Below are 20,942 nucleotides of genomic sequence, written 5' to 3'. Positions count from 1 at the left end.
ATTAAGAATTTGCCACTAAGGATTTTACTTAATTATGACTCTGCAGACATTTCTATTCAAGTGTTCATCCATGAGACACACATTTAACCTGGCAGAGATAAAAGGGATCTGAATGAAAGCTTTTAATAACACTATTTTCAGCTATTTCATCTCCATTTGGAGAAGTACAAATTCATGGTTATATGTGGGCACACAATGAAGCATCCATTTATTTTTATTATTTTGAGGGTCCCTACTTCTATAAAAACAGCCCACACTTTTGTGTTGATTGCTAGGTTTGGAATGTGCTCTTTTGTGCACAATATTCTGCTAAGAGTGATGGACAAGTATAACCTTTGAAGAAGTAATTCTGAATTTTATATAGTACAACACATTAGACTTGTTCATTTGAGCAAAGCAAATGGAACAGTTACAGTTTTCTGATATATCTGGGGATCAGGGGCTGAATCCAATCCCCAAATGATTATTGTGAGTTAATTGATTGGGCTCCATTTAGTGACTCCAGTAATGAGAATGAAAAAATTGCCCAGAGGGAGAGAGAAACATTTTTGTTTGTTTGTGTTAGCAGTGTAAATCATACTGTTTATTATTGAAATATAACAAAAAAACAATACTTGCAGTGCATCATTAGTGATACATAAGAAGGAAGAGTTTATCTGAAAGATGGAACTATAAAATATGTTCCCTCAAGCTACTATCTGTCATTTATTTGTCAGGGTTAAATGAAAATGAATTTTATTTCCTATGCCTGGGAAAAGAGAATCCTGTAGAAAATCTCCACACCTTAATAAACAAAGTAGCATCATGCAATGAAGTTAAAAGTGCATTCTTATTACAAATAAGTTATATAAAAGGACAATTCATGTCAGAGACTGAGAAATTGGGACTGTATTTTGAGATATTTAAAATTTAATGTGAATCAGCAAAGAATATTTTTAATTTGCAATCTGTGAAATACTGCAAATCCATCTACCTGCTTTACTACACCATAAATTGAAATATAAATTTATTTTCCACTTACATTTCATTGCATACATGCTATGAGTTATATATGTCATAAACCATTGTATTCCTCCCTATGGCTTATATATATCTCTATGAATTCAGATAAATTATACTGCTAATAATAAACACCAAGGTCTTAAAAAAATACGAAATATCAAGCGTTTGTAACTAAAGTATCTGAAGTTCTGAGTACAACAGAAGATACTATGATACAGGAAAAATCTTCCTGTTATTCATTTTTACAATTGCTTTTTACTGGAATCTGCGATGAGACTACCTGGTTTCTCAACAAGAAAATAGATACTATTCATAACAAAAATTAAAGTCTTGGGTATTAACTGATACCAACACACCTCTAGTTGGATTCAAGTCTTCTTTTTTATTTTAAAAAGTCTCAACGGGTGGATGATATTTAGAATTCTATTGCTCACCATGATCAAGTGTCAATTCTGGGCTCCTCGTTTTGACAGTGAGATTAAAAGAAATCCATCAATGTGTGTGTCTCAATACTCATATGGCCTCACTGCCCCAGATTTGAAGCAACTTTTAATCTCTTTACCTTCACAACAGTCAGTGAGTTAACTAGTACATTTTTCAGTAGTTTTTAGAAGATTTCTTAAGGCCACGAAGAAAGGAATCATAATGGGGGTTCCCAAATGCCAAATTTGTACCCAAATAATTAAACCCCTTATTAACACCTCAAAATAGAGGCTGAGGCTGAGTGCAGTCTAGCCAATAGTCTAAGGATAGCAATCACATATATTCTTGCAAAGAATAACTTACAGTAATTATTTCACTGCAAACTGTGTCACTGCTCTGATGCTCTCCCTTTTGCTGGGAATGATATTTCAGATCAAGTGGAATCTTCTGCTGCCATCTCAGAGGGTGGAATTCTGATTATTACTTCATAAATACAACTTTAGAACACAGGTGCTGACCTACCCAGTTTGTTTTAGAATCCAGAATTCCATCTAAAGAATTTACAGTACAAGAAGGATAAAAATTGAACTGCTAGTACACAGGTTAAATATTATGGTGGCATTTCTCAGATACAGCTGGGCTGACACCAGCGCTTCTGTCACTGGGGATATTTGAAGATCTGCAGCTTAGTAAAATGCCCCACAGTAGATTACAGTGGAATATAATCCTCTTTTTTTGAGCATGGAATGTTACATTTCCCCTTCTTACACAAGAGTACATGTTCAAATGTAATATGACTGACACAGGGCACAAAAAATCCGAATTTCATAGAAACTCATGAACCTATCTTCTTTCCCAATTATTCTGTTTGAATTTTTTTAATGCTCTCCTTACCTCTCTACTTATTTGCTTGATGATGTATCACTGAGCAGACCAGACTTATTTTCCCCTTACTTCTCAACCATCATTTCACCTCTAATTCCTCTAATTTCACTCTCCCACTCCAAATTCAGCAGTTTTATCTTCAAGAAACAAATTATCTTTGGGAGGGATCATGAAACAGCTACTGAACTGTTGCACATAATTTTGATAACAAACTTCAGTCACTATCCCTCCTTCTAACTCTGGAAGACCTTGTTTTTTATAAGATTTGTTTTATATGGCATAGCTAATTCTATCTTAAGTGATTAGTGGGAGGCTGAAAATTAGTTTTACACAAAATATGGGTAGATGTCTATTAGAAATATTCAAGGGCTGTTCATCTACATACATATCCAAAAATAAGTCAAATGTACGTATAGAATCCATCCCTCTACTTATAAGTAATTATAAAATAATCAGTATGCACAAGATTCCTGTAAATTTAGTATCAAAGATTATCCAAAAGTACAGTGTTTTACTCATAATGGATTATTCAATATTGACAATTTTCCTTTTTTCTTTTTTTTTTAAACATTAAAGATAATCCATTTGCTCCTGTGCCCAACCTTCCATTATACAGTTGTCCCCTTGACATAGCACAGCCATTAAAAGTTATTAGTGTTAAAATTTGGTATAGAATGTCCTAATTTTAGATTAATTCTCTCTCTTCAACAAATGTACACACATGCATACACATAAGCAATTTCTTGTCAGAGTATTTCTAAAAGTTCTATTAATACAGACTCTGGAAGGGTGAACTACATTTCTATAAATGGAACAGTGTGATTTCTGCTTCTTTATATCACTCTAGTAACATGAAACCCTTATACAGCATGAAATGTCCAGATGAGACTGAAAAACCAGCTTTATTGCTGCTTTTCCAGTTTCTCAAAAAGGTAATTCTGTAACAATTTCTATTATGAACTAAAATGCATCCTGGACAATGGAACTATGGCATAACAGCTTTAAATTGTTATTATTGTCACCTTACATGGAACAGATTCAACTGCTTTGTAAATCTTGACATTTCATATAAGTCTTCACATAATCTGAATATATAAATCCTTTCAAAATTCACTGTGTATCTCCCATGTCTCATTACTATTAAAGGTCAAAGAATTTCAGTCAAAAACTTTGTCAAACAAGAAACAAATAATTTAAGAAGTCAAGAGGCCAAAGGTGACTACATTATTTCTGCATCAGTGCACTTTTATGGATGGGTTTTCTCTTTCAGTGATTCTATCACTGGACACAATTCATCTTGTTCTATAACATCACTTTAAGCAATGATTATTAATGTCTCTGCAAATATCATCACATTTTAAGAGTAAAGCTGCCTTAGCTCTCATCCCTAAAGTACATTAGTGATGAGGCAATGCTTTTCTCTCCTCACCTATACCCAGCTGACCAAGTATAATTTTTCAGAAGCATATTTTGTCATACTGAATCTCTGTCATCTTAAAATAGATTATTTTATGTGGAGCTACATTTTAAAATCAATCTGCAGCAGTGTCCCAGTGCAGAGGGATATGTGTAATCATTCTATAGGAAGCTCCTGGTATCCATTCTCTAGAATGCATGCTGCTTAGGTGTAGACTTTGCTACAGGTATCAAACATCTGTTACCTACTTTTATTTGGGGTATTTTCCTCTGTATACAGGGATAAAATAACCCTTGCCATCCAAAAGATACATAATTTTGGCCAGCAATGGCTGTTATTATTGAATAGCAAGTGCTTTCTCTGTGATCTTTCCTTCATCTTCTGATTTCCCTCATTGATAAAAAAAATCAATTTATTTTAGCATTCTGTAATAATCAGATAGGGTGTTGGGAACAGTTGTTAAATGTAATACATTCTGAAAAAAACCCTAATACTCTATTCTTCTCCTGTGTGTGTTGAGTCAAATGTATTTTACCCTAGTTGCTTACAGACACTAAAATGAACCTGGAAAAAGAGCATCTCAACTAGTATGGGTGCAAAAGCAGTAAAAACACAGACAACTTGGGGCGAGCAATCTGCTTAAGATAAATATTCAAATTCAAACAATCCTCAAAAGTAACCATGGCTTTGCAGAGATGCATCCACAGAGAAGCTGCCCTACCTGCTTGCAAACAGCCAATCCTTAAGGCTATAATAGCAACCATTAAGAATGTTTTCTTTAAAAAAATAAATTCAGGATTGGGAAGCTTAAGGTAGAAGATCCAATGATGGAGTGACTGGGCTCTCACAGAGCAATGCGTCCAAAAGAAACCCTCCCCATGTTAGAATGCAACCTTACTGTATGATCCCAAGCCAGAGAATAAAATTTTAGTACATTAGCTGAGTGCATACTGAGTTTTTTCTAAGCAGTCCAGAAAGCTCAGAATGCCTGATCCTTCCATGCAGTCTCATGTGAAGAGACATCACACAAATTGTCCTTACAGAAATCATACCAGTAATTATACCAATATTTTTTTACCTCTTAAATATCTCTCAGTTCCCTCAGTGCTACAAGTGTCTCTGGAGAAAAAAAAAGCCAATGTAGGAAGCTGACATTTCACCATCCAAACCTGAACCCCTCACTGTCAGCAGATCCTAATCAGGTGTTCCAAGCAGCTGCTGAGAAAAGGCAAGGGGACCTGTGCTGCTGGGTGGCATACTCCTTGCCTTTTTGTTTATTGTGGAATTTTGCTACATTCACATCCCTCTTGGCTGAGAGAGGAGATACAGGAGGGAGAAGCTGGACGTGCAGAACAGCCACCAGTGCATGGGTAGGACATACAAATTTGGTTAATTCTTTTCAGCCTTAGACAAGGAGAAAACTCCTTTTCTTTTGGGGGTCCTTTTTATCAGAAGCAGTAGAGAATTTCTCAGCAATGTCTTTCCCCATATCATTCATTTTCATACTGCACTTGAGACAATATTTTAAACCTCACTGGTTTTGATATGCTGTAAGAGTAACTAACATTTAACATAAATGATTGCAGACAGACCTAAATTCATCCTCTCTGTGCTTTTAGCATCCAGGCTATGAAAGAAGCCACATTTAGCATGTTAGTGTGACAGAACAAATCAACTCAATGCACAAACATAACTTTTGGACTGGAGATGGCTTCTGTCAATTCAAATTAGATTAAATTGGAAAGAAAAAAAATGGTACTTCTGTACCTGCACAGAGCAGATATATTCTAAGACCAAACCTACCTCTATCTAAAGAGAATATCTCCCTTCCCCAATTTCCAAATTCTAGACAAAAGAACAAATTCTTTGATTCACTTTCAAAGATGATTTTGCAGCTAAATATCTTTATTGATAACAGTAAGTGAACAGCTCTTTGCTTTGTGTCACAGAAAGATAAACTAAGGATCAAATATTTCTCCCTAGATTTAATGGTCTTTTGAGTTGAAAGACATGTAGGGACCCGTGGGTCCTACTAGCCAAATGGCTGAATTTGTGGGACACGAATAAGCCAGACACAAAATTTATGTCTGAATAAACATTTGAAAGATAATAACAAACTCTGGAAACTGTTAGAGAATAGTGGAAGGAAAGGGGGAGAAATAGCAGGGTCTAAAATAGGTTAAAACATTGGTTGATTATATTCACAAGCAGAGAAAAACATCTCTGTATGAGGTGCCATGCTTCAAGAAATAACCAATGCATGAGGAAGGAGGAGGCACAAAGTTTGTCCTTTTAAAGACTTTGATTTATGCAGTCCCCTGATGTTTACAAAGTGGCTCAGCAGATTTGCATCATCTCTCCATACAGCTACCACTTGACAGATATTCTGGACACACAAATGCAAAGCAAATCCCTCACCTTGACATCTCTCCCCTCCAAGTTTCTGGGGGATGAATTCTCAATAAGCCCAGTGCTGCTACTTTACTGCTCTGATCATTTGCTTCAGTTCTGATCACCCTCCTCTCCTCTTCTTACAGCTGAAAAACAAAACAAAAACTTTGGAAGGAAGCTGCTCAGCAGCAAAAGTTTCAGACAAGGAAACCGGAGGGAAGATATTGATCAATGTCAAACCACTTCCAAAGTAATGGAAGGAGAGGGAAAGTAGAGTTTCATTCTTTTCTAGTAAGAGTGGTATTGATTCAATTCTGTCTTTATAACAGAAATAGCTCACTGGCTCCAGTGAAGCCAGGTTTCTCCTCATTCTGATTTTTCTTTCCTGCTTAGGAGAGGATGGATGAAGCTGAAGACCACAGTCCCCAGTCTGGGACACAGGATCAAATCAGGGGCCCAGACAACATTTTTCTAGCCAAATGCTGAGCACTAAGTAGGCTGCCTGGATTCTTCCACTTTACCACAGAGGACAGAGGGCAACTCAGGCCCTTCTGCACTGTAACTCCTTTGGTATCTAAAGTAAAGGAGGGTGGTTGTACCACACAGCACAGCTAAGTGTGAACACTCATCTTTTTGTGCATTCAATTGAAAATCCCTTTTTTGCAGGAGAGTTGACTGTATGGTGAAGAAGCTGTACTGGGTGGGAGACTTCCAGTATCTGTTACAGAAGAAATCTTTCTGCAAGTGAAGTATTGCTTTAACTCTCTTCTTTTTTTAAGACAAGTATTAAAAGTGCCTGGAATACACGATGTAGAGTATTTTATATCTCATTATAAATGACTATAAAAAAACCCCAATAACCCAGTTTACAGTACAGGCAGATTAAGGAGTTGTGAAGCTGAAGCTACCCTTATACGTCTGTGGACAGAGAGGAAAAGTGAACTGAAACACTCTTGATTACTCAGTCCATGATGCTTTTGTAGATCACTTTAGTTCTGCTCCCATTTCTGCTGCTCACTCTTGGTTTGGGCTTAGACAATTTGCTCTGCTGGCAAAACCAGCGGTAGTGCACATCGCGACCTCACTAAAATCAGTGAAGTTGTAACAAGTTAGCAACTGAGAATTTGTCATTCAGCTGTCATTCTCTGTCCTTTATTGAGAAATCTCAGGAAAAGCATGCTGCCCTGTCTTTTAGTGATCTTTTCACAGTTAAGTGAATATATTTGGAATATTAGAACAAGGTTTTTAAGACATGAGAAAGCCTAATAACAGATTTATTTCAGTACATGGCTCATGTCCTTCCTCCAGGTGGTAGATGGGGAGGACCCACTGCTCATTTTTGGTTTCAGGATCAACACTGGCCATTCAAGCATGGTCCTCCTATAGAAAAGGAAAATTTTGTCCTTGCATTCCATAAGAGAACACACCATTAGTTCTGAATACTCTGTGAAACTATTCCTTAATCATCTGGGGCAGAATTCCTGTTTAATGATGATGACAGTGCCCAAACATGGAAGAGTTAAATAGCACAAATCAGCCCCCAGGCAATGGGAAATTCCCTGAGTCACTGGATCTATTCACAGTACAGATGTTATAAATGTATCCACAATGGTATAAAATGTTTAATCTTTTTACCTAGAGATCAGTTTTATGTTGCTAGATATTTTTGAGTGAAATTATTACATTATCATGTGAGGAAATGCCATGAAACTAATAGGTATACTGAAACAAAGTTATACAACAACTGATATATTGTCCTGAACTTATTATAATTTATATTAAAATAGGTCGAATTTCTACTGAGGGGATATTTTTAAAGGTGATTTAATACAGCTGAAATTTTCCCAAAGACCTAATGGCAATATCACTGTGAGAAATCAAGAGAAAGAAGTAACTGTACATCTCTTAAGAAAAACAACTAATGCTGCAGTTTTAATCTTTTTTTCGCCCCTATTACCATGTGTTGTAAAGTTGAAGACTTATCTACTATGGGGATTTTTCAGATGTTAAAAACACTACACATCCAAAGTATAAAACACTCCAAATGTGGGCACTGTTATGAGATAAAAATTACTCATTTGTTTAGAATTCAAAAATCAATTTTACAATTCCATAACCAATGCATTACACAATATTAGAGTGAATCTTATACCTTCTCACCACACACAGTTTTAAGGATGATTAATTTCCAGAGTTCAGTAACTATAAAAGTGCTGTGTTATAGATTTCACATTTTATTAGCACGCTGAACAATTTTATGAGGTGATGATGTGAATCTACATCTATCAAAGATCCCATTCCATGATGAAAACTTAATGTTTCAGAAAACTGTAGTGCTATCCTTGGCTGTGTGATTCTGACAGAAAGCAGCTACCTAGCAAAAAGGATTGCTTTGGGTTCACATGTACAAATATACTGACAAAAGCAAGTATTTTATGAGCATGGGCTTCAGTGAGTGAATAGCTTTTGTTTACTACAGCAGCCCACACATGACATTTTGTTCATAAGCTGAAAAGTAGACAGCAAAAATCTCATTAATAACTAAACTGGATTAACCTATTCATACAAAATGCAAAAAAATCTCACTACTGATAAACTACTGATAAAATTAATATGAAGCCCTGTGAGAGTAGATGAAATTACATGACAAATACAGTAGAGACCAAACAGGAATCTAATCAAGCACACAGGAGTTTAAAAACATATATTCATTATATATATTTAGAATATCCACATCTGATGTTGGCATCTATGTCTTTTTTGAAAGGTGTTGAATACACTTGATCCTAAAGCTTATCCTGTAGTAACAGTGCTTTGCCTTTATCTGTGAAACAGGTTTTTAAAATACAGATGCTGATATAGAACAAAATTCTAATTCAATCCTAAATCAGAAGAGCAAAATATGTTATAAGCATGAACTAAACTAAAATTCACTTAATCTGCAAAGTTTTGTATCACTGAACAGCTTTCAAAGGCAACTGACAGACAGGTGTTATATTCACTGCTTTCATTCTTTTTAAAAAACATCCACTCAGACAGCTGGCAATTCACTGCAAAACAAAAATCTGATGCTAGCACCTACTTCTGTTTTACAATAGCAGAATAAAAGCAGCAGAAACAAACGAAGCTTTTTTACTTTTCAAGCCTCTTCCTTTCATAGCTTTTCTACCTGACACTGTTTTACCAGATCAGACACCACACCTACAAACAGCACGAACTGTGAGTGACCACTTTACCTTCTGAAAAATCAATCAGTCCCAGCAAATGAAGCAGCTTCAGAGATGCAAATATAATCACAACAATACCCACTGTTTGCAGTCCCTCTGACTCCCACTCAAGAGTCAACATCCTTCCAACAGGCAAATCATTCCAGTCTTCACACCAGTTCACAATCAGAGGGAAACGAGAGGATTTTACCAAGAGTTTGCTTTGAAGAAAGTTGTAGTGGTGCAAAGCAATGCTGTACCGAGCTGTGGTGATTCACCAGCCCCTCCAGCTGAGACAAAATATTAAATAAACCCCAGCATCTCATGCTTCTCTAAGCACTTGATTTCATCAGCAGCGAGTCCTCTTGGAAGGCTGAGGTGGACCACGAACCCCTGGGTATGACATGGTATCCAGTGAGCAGCCTGACTTCAGAGCTGCTGGAAGAACATCTGTGTTGGAGCTGGAGACTTGGCTGTGTCAGTGCCAAGAAGAAAAGCTCCCTGGAAACTTGCACCAGGGAGCAGGCTGCTCCCAGCTCTCTGCACTCCAGTGCTCCCAGCCCCGGCATGTGCAGCCCTTCCCCAGCTTCTCTCAGCACATTTCTTGTGAAGTTTGACAAGCCCCAGTTTGCTAAAAAGACAGGCATCTGTTTTCACACGTGCTGAAGGCTGCACATCAGCAAACTACTGCCCTCTGCATTGGAAAATATCACGTTCTGAGAAAAGCTTTCCCTTTCCCCTTCTTAAGCATCCTCAGGATCTAATTAGAATCTTCAGTGGAAATGAGAATGGAAATTAAAGAAATACGATCAGAGCTTCCAGCTAGCAAAATATAGTGCTGTCAAACAGACATGCACTGCCCAAACCCCTATTCTGGAGCCAGGAAGAATGTATTATTTATTGATTTAGGAACCAAATAATGCTTTTCTGTCTAAGGATGTGAACCTAGAAATGCTGAACCCCAAATTCTGATGTATGATGAATGGGAATTAGGCATTTTCCATAGATCCTGGGAAGATCTTCCCCAAGCTACATATCAGGGGAAAAAGAAAACAGGCTTATGATCCCAGCTGATTTATTGCATATTCTGTATAAAACTAATTGTCCTGTGTTTATTAGGGTGGTTACAAAGAGGATACTCAGTCAGATTAACAGGCTCAGAACATTTATGCAGCAAATGCAGAAATACAAAGTTAGGCCTAAATACTTGTTCTTGAGACCATCCTAATAATTTAACTACATCCTGTCCACTGGCATGCAAAGCACTAAATCGAAGTGAAGGGAAGTCTCAGAAAAAATAAGTTTCAACACTCTTATTACTAAAAAAACATATTTAGCCTAACACTAAAAACAACCTCATACATGATGTCTGATATTAACTACTCATCTTAGGTTGCTTAACTCTTTCCACTAGAAACAATTTTTATTAAATTTTGAGAAGCTCAAAAACTTTTGGCTTTGTTCAGAGAGCCTCTATCATTTTAAATCAGAGTAACATAAAAGTGTAACATTAACAATCTATTGCTTACCAGCTACCAGATAGAGAAAGAAAAATGTAATCTCCAGCTTACTATCAGCTTTTTTGTTTTTCTTCAGAGCAGGACTCTAGAATCTGCCTTTTTTTATTTAAAAAATCATGTGTGTGCTTTTAGGTTATATTTTGGCAAGATATAAGCAACAGCCTCCTTTGATTTTGCTTGCCTTGGTATTTAATACTAGAATGTCATGAGTTCTGTATTATTTATTTACAGTCTCAGTCTGCACACAAGTTCCTTTCACTGTAGATCTAAAACAATGTCTTAGAGGAAAGCGTAATAGAAATAAATCAAACTCAGTACACCATCCCACATTTGCACCTTCCAAGTACATCATTTGCTTTGCCTCACATTGCAAAATAATTATTAAATTTATTTACATTTACAAGTTCTATTCCTTTTAAAAGAAAATTAACATTTTTGTTTCTTCTTTTCAGTTTCTAGTTATTCCATCTCCTTTTACAGCTCTGGTTTACTAATCTCAGCTAACTCTCATCTCTCACTTCTATTTTAACTGAACTTATTCCTATTTATTTATAAATTTTTTTTCCATTTTTTTTTCCTTTTTTCTCCAATGGGAAAGCATGGACAAATGTTCACAATATTTCGAGGCTTTATGTAATGTCAGGATGAGAACTTTGACCAATATTTTTCACAGGCATTACAGAAACAATAATCTTAATATAATGCAAACAATCATACCGTAACCGTTCCAGTGTGTCACCACCTTCATAGTAAAAAATTTCTTCTTTATATCTAATCTAAACCTACCCTCTTTCAGTCTGAAACCAATCTCCCTTTGGCTGATGACTACAGGTACTCATAACAAGTCCCTCCCCAGGTTTCCTATAGGAAAGTACTGGACGGTGAAGAATTTCTAAAGAGAAAAAAATTAACCTGAGAACACCCAGTCATATTAATGTAACTGATTACTGACTTCAAAATTTAACTCCTTTAAAAAAAAAAGACTTTTCCTATTGTTTCTCATGATAGTTCTCTAAGACAGGAGAACCACACACATTCTTTGGGAATCTCCAAGTCTTAGCTCTGCAAAGTAAAGCAGTAAGGATAAAAAACTCTATGGAAAGAGAAAGGAAGTGATGTATGAAATGTTTCCTCTAATACACCATGCAACAAACACTGTCAGTTCAGGAGATGAATTTTTCTGGAAGTGGTTCTATCAAAAAAATTCCATGCCTCAGAGCATTTGAAAATGAAATCAATCTTGAACAAAGAGGTAACAGAATTCACTCATATATAGGGTACCTTCTTGTGTTCTGATCCCTTTCCAAATTCATAGTCAGGTGTAATTTCTCTCCCTCCTATCATATTTCGTGCAATTATTTAAAAATAAATATTTACGTGACACATACTTATAGAATGTCTGTATTGACACAACAAGAAAATTTTAAAAGCTGTTCAAGAAAAAGAATTTTTTCACAATGCCACCTCCAGGACAAAAAGGAAAACACCATCCTTAACATGAAGCACTGAAAGAAGAGATCAACTTCTAATATTCAATTGTTTCTCTGGCTCATTGGCTTTCTCTATTTCCTGCTTTCATTTTTGACACTGCAATGAATTCTGGTGGTGCTTTAGCAATATAGTTTTTATAAAATGTCTTGTGATTATTCAATGAGTTGCATGAGGGGAAAAAAAAAAAGGTTTCCATAATTGTTAGGAAGCTATCCCAGCTATACACTGCATCTTCCACTTGCTGTCAACTCCTCTCCACAAAGATTGGACACGGAACCTTTAATGTTTGATGGAAATTCAGGCTCTGTGGGCTTACCATTAGTTATAATAAAGCATAACTATGTTAATACTAAACTCCAATACAGGACAATCCTGAATTAGCAAGACAAAAGGGGCTGATTTGCCCCTCCAGAGAGTAAGGGCAGTATATGCTGTATGATGGCAGGGCAGTGTCTCTCAAAGGATGGAGTGAGGGAGACCATGGCCATGGACCTGCTCCTGTCAGTGACCTTCCCCTGGGGGTTGGTTGTGTAAACAGAAACAGAAGTGCAAGTTTTTCTCTCCTAAATAAATAGACATGAGACACCAGTGTTAAAGTGCTGTAGGACACGCATCTGAGCTGTGGAAGAACAGATCTGAAGGGAGTTCTAAACTTGACAGAATGAGCACAATTCTGTTCTCTGTTCCTCACATTTTTCTACAAACAATCCCATCTGGTTACAGGCAATTCTAACCATTGGCAATAGAATGATCTATAGATGGAGTGCAGTTCATATGAAAAAGACACATTAAGTAGGACTGTGTATGACATGCTAGGTAAATTTTAGACCTGATTGCTGTATGCTTGTAGATTACCTACAATTTTCCAGTGCTTCTTGAAAGGAGAAAAAAGTACTCAGAAATACTATTTATAAAGTTTAGATATGAGAAATTGAATTTTAATAACTTCAAAGCTGACTAAAGCAGAGAAGATCTGCCATTTCAAACCACACAATATTCCACCTAATTTAACACATCACTAACAAATACTTAGAAACACACAGGTTGCTTCCAATGCCATAAATAGTTAAATACTAATTCAGTATTTAGTTCTAAAATTACACTATAATTTTATATGGTTACACAGTTCTTTCAAAATTAATTTGTATTATCATACTTCTTTTATATACATTAGTAAACTAGTTTAATGCCCCCAAATTCCTATTTTTTAACTATGAGTTGTCACTGTAATTAACACAGTTAAACAAACATGTAGTTTTATTTTAGTTGTTTTAATTTCCATCAAGAATTTTTATTTTACCTAAGATTTCATTTTTATTTTAATGCTCAAAAGACTTTTTCATTGTAATTTACAAACTCTTCCTCTTATCAATTTTTTCTGACTTTTGTACAATGAATGCCTATCTGATCCCAAATACACTGAAGTGTTTTATGTCTTCCCATTATGTTTTGGTTTTAACATCTGCTTGTAAACAGCATCAGTCTTCTATGGCTTTTTTTAAACAGGAAAGTCTTCATACTGAGAAGGATTTTCATTTTGCTTATTTGCAGAATTTCTGAATTTGCTGTTGTCTAGTGCAGAATGGTGCTGATCACAACTGAACAGCTTTCAAGGCAAGGCTGTATTATTTTCCATTAATTTACTTGAATTATACTGCTTTCCTAAGTAGTAAAATCGTCCCAGTATTGTAATTAATTTATGGGGAGAGGGGAAGTTTTAATTGGCTAGTAGTAATAGTTCATTAGACTCTATTTGATATTTTACCCAATGTAGCTGAAAAGGGAAACTGCTGATGAGTTAGAAATAGAAACAAAATTTGGAAGTATTAATTAGTTTCTCTTCTTTTCATACTGTCTTTTTTTCCAGAGGGAAACATCAGTCAGGCAGAAGAGAATGAGACAAACACAGAAAGGGCACCTGCATGCAGGTCAGATGTACTTGTAATCTTCAGCTTGTTGTTCATGCCAAATCTGAGCTAGTTAGGAGAATTATTGGCATATAATGAACTTAATTCTCCTATTAGTTAGCCAGCAAGAAATCTGTCAACAGGCAATAAATCTACAGCTTTCTACACAAACAGGTTTCTATCTTAGATCAGTGAGGAAAACTATGTCCACTAGAAAGCATTCTGAGAGCCAGGAGAAGCAAATAATTTATGCACATCCTTTCAAGAACTCTTCTCAAGGTAAAATAATTCTTATTTCTTGAATGCAACACCCTCCTGTGTAGGTTGCTACAGGTAATTACAGAACAATGTGAAATTTTCATAAAATGCATCCAAAAATGAGTTTACTGTGTGGAATCACTTTGGTCTTCTTCTCAGTGCTGAAGCTACTGAAGAGCACAGTATTGCACTAGAAGATTACTTATCCAACCAAAACTGCAGGGAAAATTTTGCTGGTTAGAGGAGGTAGATAGAGTGTAATCACCCAAGATTAAATTTGTCAGCCTTCATATATCACCTTCAATATTTACAATAAGTGCCCTAGGTCTTTAATGACTGTAAGTGAATATAGGCTGAGAAAGAAGAAATTTAACACCTGTACAGGCAAGATAAGATTCACTGGTTTGTAATCAAGGAAGAAAATACGGTATCCAAGCTTTTGAAGGTTTGGTTTCACACTTAGAAGTAAATTGCAATAAAATAATATTGCAGCTACAGCTGCATAAAACCGATTTCCTTATTTTAGTAGTCTGCTTCTAGGCTATGGTATGAGATTTTATTACTTTTTTCCTCTTCGTTTTCACCTTCTGATTCTTGCTTGCTCCTAAGAAGCTTTTGTTCTTGCTTTCATCTAAATCAAAGGACTGCTGCCATTACTGATCTGAAAACAAGCACTGAAAAGAAGCCCACTAGTCAACCATTACCAGCTCCCCTCATGACATATCGGGTACAGATGGTTTCATTTTTCTATAAAATTGATTGATACAGCATATTATACAATTATGCTTAAAATAGCTGGTCTGCAAGAGGACTGTAAATTAAACAGTATGGCCATGGGACTAACAGTAGCATTTTAATTTATCAAGCTTTAGCAAAGCATCACAGAGAGGCTATCCCTCTCCCAAACAAGGTTAAATTACATTCAGTAACAGTAAGTAATCAAATTCTGCTTTGTTTTCCTGCAAAGCCCACTGGCTTGCTTGACAAATAAAATTATCTCTAAATTACGTGACTTTGCCTTCAGCCTAGAGACCTGTATTCCTTTTTAGACGAAAACAGAGGATTTCACAGCAGCAGAAATTGCTACAAGCAGGTTTGTCAGCAGCACCAGACACCTACATGGGCACAGGGCAGGAGCAGCAGTGCAGAATTACCAGGGGGCAGTCAAACCCAGTGACTTTATTATCCCTGATCCAGTTCTGGTACCAGAAAGCTCAGCCAGGTTAGCTTAACCAGCAGGGAAACATCACTAAGTAAATTTGCCCCCAGAGAGCTTGCTGTATATTGGCTTTAAAATTAACTGCTTGTTGCTTCTCTTGCCATTGAATTACCCAAGCAGGAGTGCAGAATATTTTTAAGAAAGCTCAAGCTTGCCTCACTCATACATTCTTAATTCCCACCCCTTCTTCTCAAGTAGCATCTGAGCAAATATTTGACCTACCTTCCTCTGACTAACATTACAATTTTTTTTCTTTTCTTTTCTTTGTTATTTTTCTTTTTTTTTTTTCCTGTGCACAATCCTCCTCTTCAGTTTTTTCACATTTGGAAAGAAGATGGCAATGTCTGACCTGCTGCTTTTTTTCTTTCACTGCTATTTGTGTGATTACTGAAGCAAGGGGACACCATTATTAACCATTTTGTTAATGCAAAAAAAAAAAAAGAACTACTGGGTACTGGGAGGCTACCCCAGGTATAGATCAGGCTAGTAGAAAGGGTGGCAGAGATCAGCCGCATTCACTGTTACATATTCAGTCATTTTCTGTTAGCCAAATCATAAATATATTCATTTACTCTTGCCCATACATGTCAAAAGCTGTGCATTCATGTTTTTACCTAACTCTGCAGTTAGATTACTTCAGATGAGTTTCTAAAGAAAAGGACAGGGGTATTTTTTCTGCTGTGATGAATGAGAAAACAAAGGAACCTTGTATGCTAGTATCAAAAGCTAATCTTGTAAGCAACAAGAATTTTCCCCATCCAAGCTCCAAACCAGCCATCTACCAAGTGAAAAGCCTCAACTTACCCTGTGCAACACCTCTGCTTCAAAACTGGTCTGTCTGACTTGCTATGGTTCAACAAATGGTTAGCAAATAAAAAAAAATATTTTTAAACACGATCTTGAGAACATCACTACTCTGCAGCTCTTTTCTTGTGATGCCCCCCTCCTTCTGTGATGTAAAATAACCCATGTACAATAAACGTTCTATTTCTCTCCCTGGTTTTTAGAAAGGTGAAAAACTATGTTTTTCCATAGCAACAGGGAAGTATCATAAATGAAATCTGAAGTAGCTGACATATTTCTACTTGCTAAAAGATGAGTGTATCTGTCCTATAAAGATGAGCTACAATAAAATAACCCATATTACACTGCTGCAGCACTTTCAAGAAACATAACTCAAAACCCCCTGTAATCATTATCTTGTCCCTTGTAAGACTTGGACTGTGTTTAACATATGCACAGATTTGCTTAGACCTGCGACATGTGGTTACTGTTCAGAATTATGCCATATTCAGCATTGTATATATAGCATTGTTTGATTTATTAACAGCTTCTGAAGCATGACCTTGGTTTTTTTTCTATTTTTCACGGACAAAAAAAGTGATACCTCATCAGATGACACCACTCCAGGATTACTGTTCCCAGTTCCTGGTTCAAGGGAGACATGGAAATACTGGACAGAGTCCAGCAATGAGCCATACAGACATCTAAGGGCCTGGAGCATCCCTCCTGTAAGAAAAGGCTGAAGAGCTGGGGATGTTCAGCCTGGGGAAGAGAATACTCATCAATGTAGATCAATACCTAAAGGTGAAGTGTGAAGAAGACAGAGCCAGGCTCAATTCAGTGCTGCCCAGCAACAAGAGGCAATGGGAACAAAATGGAACCCTAGAGGTTCCTTCTGACCAGCAGGAAACACTTTTTTCACAGGGTGGGTGAACAAGCACTGGAACAGCTTGTCTGGAGAGGCTGTGGCATTTGCCTCCTTGGAGATATTCAAAAGCCATCTGGACAAAGGGCTGGGCACCCAGCTCTAGGTGTCCCTGCTCGAGCAGGGATGTGACACCAGATGATCTCTGACATCCTCTCCATCTCAACACTTCTCTGATTCTGTGATTTACATTCCTTCCAATAACATTTTAGCACTTTGTTTCCTAAGCAGGTCATCTAGTTTTACATATTATACAATATGTATATTTTTTTACAGGTCATCTAGTTTTACATATTATACAATTTGAATAACATTTACAAGCTATAATTTTGGGGGTTAAATATAATTTCAATTGCATGTGAAAATAAACCCTTTAGGGACAGATTTATTCTTGCTTCTGGACACCGAAGTGTCCAGTGTAGGGCCTAAAATTCACCCACAGTAAAGGGATTTATTGCTGAGAAACTGCAGTAAAAACAAAGGAAAATGAACAAGGCTACAGACATAAATGCGTATGGTACTTTTTTTCTTTTCTTTTCTCATTCCAAGGTTTCAGTCTATTAGGAATCCAAGATGCTCCTAAAGCCTTCAACTTCCCCCATCAAAAGCAGAGGTTAGGCAGAGTACCAATAATTCAGAAAACTGAAAGATTTTGGGAGCTAGACTCTCATTCTTTCACAAAAGAGAAGAAGAAAAAAAAACTTCTGCTGCAGAGACTGGAAGAAATAGCCTAACTTGAAATTTCACATCTCCTCATGCAGTTTTTTCTTGGCTTATAGCAGTATCTCAAAGTAAGAACCTACAGGGATATTTAAGGATCCATGCAACACAATGAAAAATTTTCTGCTCTATTGGTTTTGCTGTTCCAGCACTCTGGGAAGCAGCAGCAGTAAAAAACCAAACCATGAAGAGAGCAATGAGCTTACAATGCTTTGTTATCACTTAGGTAAGTAAATGGAAGGTTACAGCTCTTCACTGGGAAAGCATTTTAATGTCCTACTAACTGCAGCATCATAAAGTTCTTGTTGGGGCTAAAATGAGGAAAGCAACAAAATACAGAAGTTTCTGGAACCTTCAGCAAAACTTCTGATTTTGTTAGGCTACTGCAGGGATCAAACCTTTTCTTCTTTGGTAGCTTTGGATGCCTGCATGTCTTTCTCCTGTTAAACCAACAGGATTTGGAACTGGTTGGATTTTTAAGCTATTTTCAGTTATTTTTAAGATCAAGAATATTTTTGCTGCCATTAATACTCCAGGAATCATTTCACCCCAATAATCTTCTGTGCACCAGGCAATGAATATCAATTCCTCTAATCTTCTAAGAAGCAATTTTCCCAGCATTCCAATCATGTTGCTTTTTTCTGAATTCACTCTAATTAGGCAAAACTGCTATATGGAAAAAAATCAGTAACTAGTTTTTAAGTAGAACTCAATTAGTTGTGAGCATGATTGTATGGTGAGACAGCCATTCAGAGCCTTAGCATTTCATTAACATCCTCCTCTCATAAAATTAATGTCAAACATTTAATAACATTTTGTGGTTTTTACCCAAAAGCAAATACATTTCATTTACCCTTTCCCTCCAAAATTAGGTGCCTCTGTATGCCCTTAATTTTCAGGTACCCCAAGAGTGTGCCAAGATTTCAGCCCATTCCCTCAAAGCAACTGATGCTTGCACTGGTAATGTTTATTTTCAAACTTATTCTTAGAGATCTTTCTTTGCTAATAATGACAGTAACACATTCTGTCTTTCACTGAAGGAAATCTGTGATACACTGGAGAATAATTAGGCTGTTCCAAGGCTGTCTGAACAGGTCTGACAGGTTACTGCTCTGGCCTTAGCATGCCATCCTCTCTGCACTTGCTATGGTGCTTGTCTGATACAGTGTGAGCTTTCAGAGATCATTAAGCCAGACAAAAAAAAATTTACTTAAACAAAAACCAGAAAATGAAATCTTCAAGATGGTTTGCAGACAGCGCTCACTTCACTTGGAGTCCTGATCTCATGGCTGTGGTTCCAAGCCCAGGAATCCTGTGCAAGTTCAGAAGGACAAAAACCAGATTCTAATGGTTAAATAGCATGCAAGCAAGGAAAAAAAAATCCTGGGTGGGTTTGAACTGACATAACCAGCATAAAAAAATTTCCAGACAAAGTCAGAACTTGCTGTCACACCAGGTATAAGCAAAGAAAAGCAGTAGCCAAGCAGCAACACCATTCTTTCCTGATATCCAGCCTGGATGCTCATAGGCAGTCACAAAAAAACCCAGTTCAGTCTGATCCTGATTTATATTTCTTAACATAAGCATACAGGACATGTTTATACAACTACTACCTCTGCAAGGTATTCCTTACTTTTTCTGATTTGAATCCTGGCCTTAGGAAGAAATTAAGCTTATATTACATGGTGTTCAGCCAGCTGGTAAGTTCTCTAGGTGAATTCAAACCTGGTACCTTTTTCCTTCCTAATTAATGACACTGTCTAGCATACCAAAGCAGCTACATATGATATCTGCTCTCAGACACCAGACAACAAAACACAGTGGCTGTCTCACTGCTTCACTGCCAGAAGGTTGTTTTCTTTCACTTTTAATTATTTTGGGGAAAAGGGAATGCAACTGCAGTAAAGGTTAGGCAATGCTTCCTGAACTTGTTGAACTGAAGGAATTTTTGATCCCCAAAGAAGTTTCTCAGTGATATTAATCTGTTAAAAATCACAACATCTTATAGTGTAGGGGTAGAAAAACACTGTAAAAATAGCTAAGAATTTGAGCAAGTACAATAATTTCTCCCATCCAAAACCCCAGTCCATTCTAGATTATTTGAAAAAACATTTTCTATGGATCACTGAGTTGAAAAAACTTGTAACTATCAAGATTTTCCTTACAAATTTAATTCGTTAAAAAATAAATAAATCATGTTGTCTTTTTTTCTAAGGTACTATGTACACAGGGTGTCTCTGAAGGAATAATGGATGGGCTGACAGAAATCTAAGGTGGTTTTAATATCTTTGGAAACATATATCAGCAAGTTTCAAAAAAAAAAAATCAAGATATCAAAGTAAAGGAATAGTCCCCAACAACCTCTCAGTCTCTGCAATTCTCAGTCTCCAGTGACAACAAAATGAAGATACCCCAGGTGTGGAGGAGTGGAGTTCAGCTCACTTCTGCATTTCCAAGCTTTCCAGGGGTTCAACCAGCATTTTGCAGAGTATGCTCTGTGCTGACGAGCACGAAGGATGAGTGGAAGTTCTCAGACTGTATTTGACAAGATGGGCAACTTTAGCCCACTTGTGGGAAAAGGGAAAATGTTGGTGTCACCCCCAGAGTACCACATCCAGATACCAGACCCCTGCTGCAGTCTCATAGAATCATAGACTTGCTCAGGCTGGAGAAGGCCTTCAAGTTCATTGAGTCCAGCGTTGTCCTAGCCCTATTACCCTATTTCTGAGACCTACCACTAAAGCACCATATCCAGACGATTTTTAAACACATTCAGGGATGGAGATTTAACCAGC

At 36.8% G+C, this 20,942-nt stretch overlaps 1 protein-coding gene across 5 annotated transcripts in view; it reads right to left on the bottom strand.

The window, feature by feature from the left end:
* Nucleotides 1-20,942, bottom strand: part of KCNIP4 (potassium voltage-gated channel interacting protein 4) — a 282,505-nt gene that overhangs the window by 83,737 nt on the left and 177,826 nt on the right. The window contains exon 2 of one of the 5 annotated variants that reach the window (XM_071743842.1): nt 6,146-6,264. The exons of the other annotated variants lie outside the window; for them this stretch is intronic. The gene's annotated coding sequence lies outside the window, so the exon portion shown is untranslated. The remainder of the gene's footprint in view (nt 1-6,145; nt 6,265-20,942) is intronic. 5 annotated transcript variants of the gene reach the window in all.

The sequence above is a fragment of the Heliangelus exortis genome, chromosome 4 (genome assembly GCF_036169615.1).
Source record: "Heliangelus exortis chromosome 4, bHelExo1.hap1, whole genome shotgun sequence".
NCBI classification, from domain to species: domain Eukaryota; kingdom Metazoa; phylum Chordata; class Aves; order Apodiformes; family Trochilidae; genus Heliangelus; species Heliangelus exortis.
This window is presented reverse-complemented; position numbering and strand designations above follow the sequence as displayed.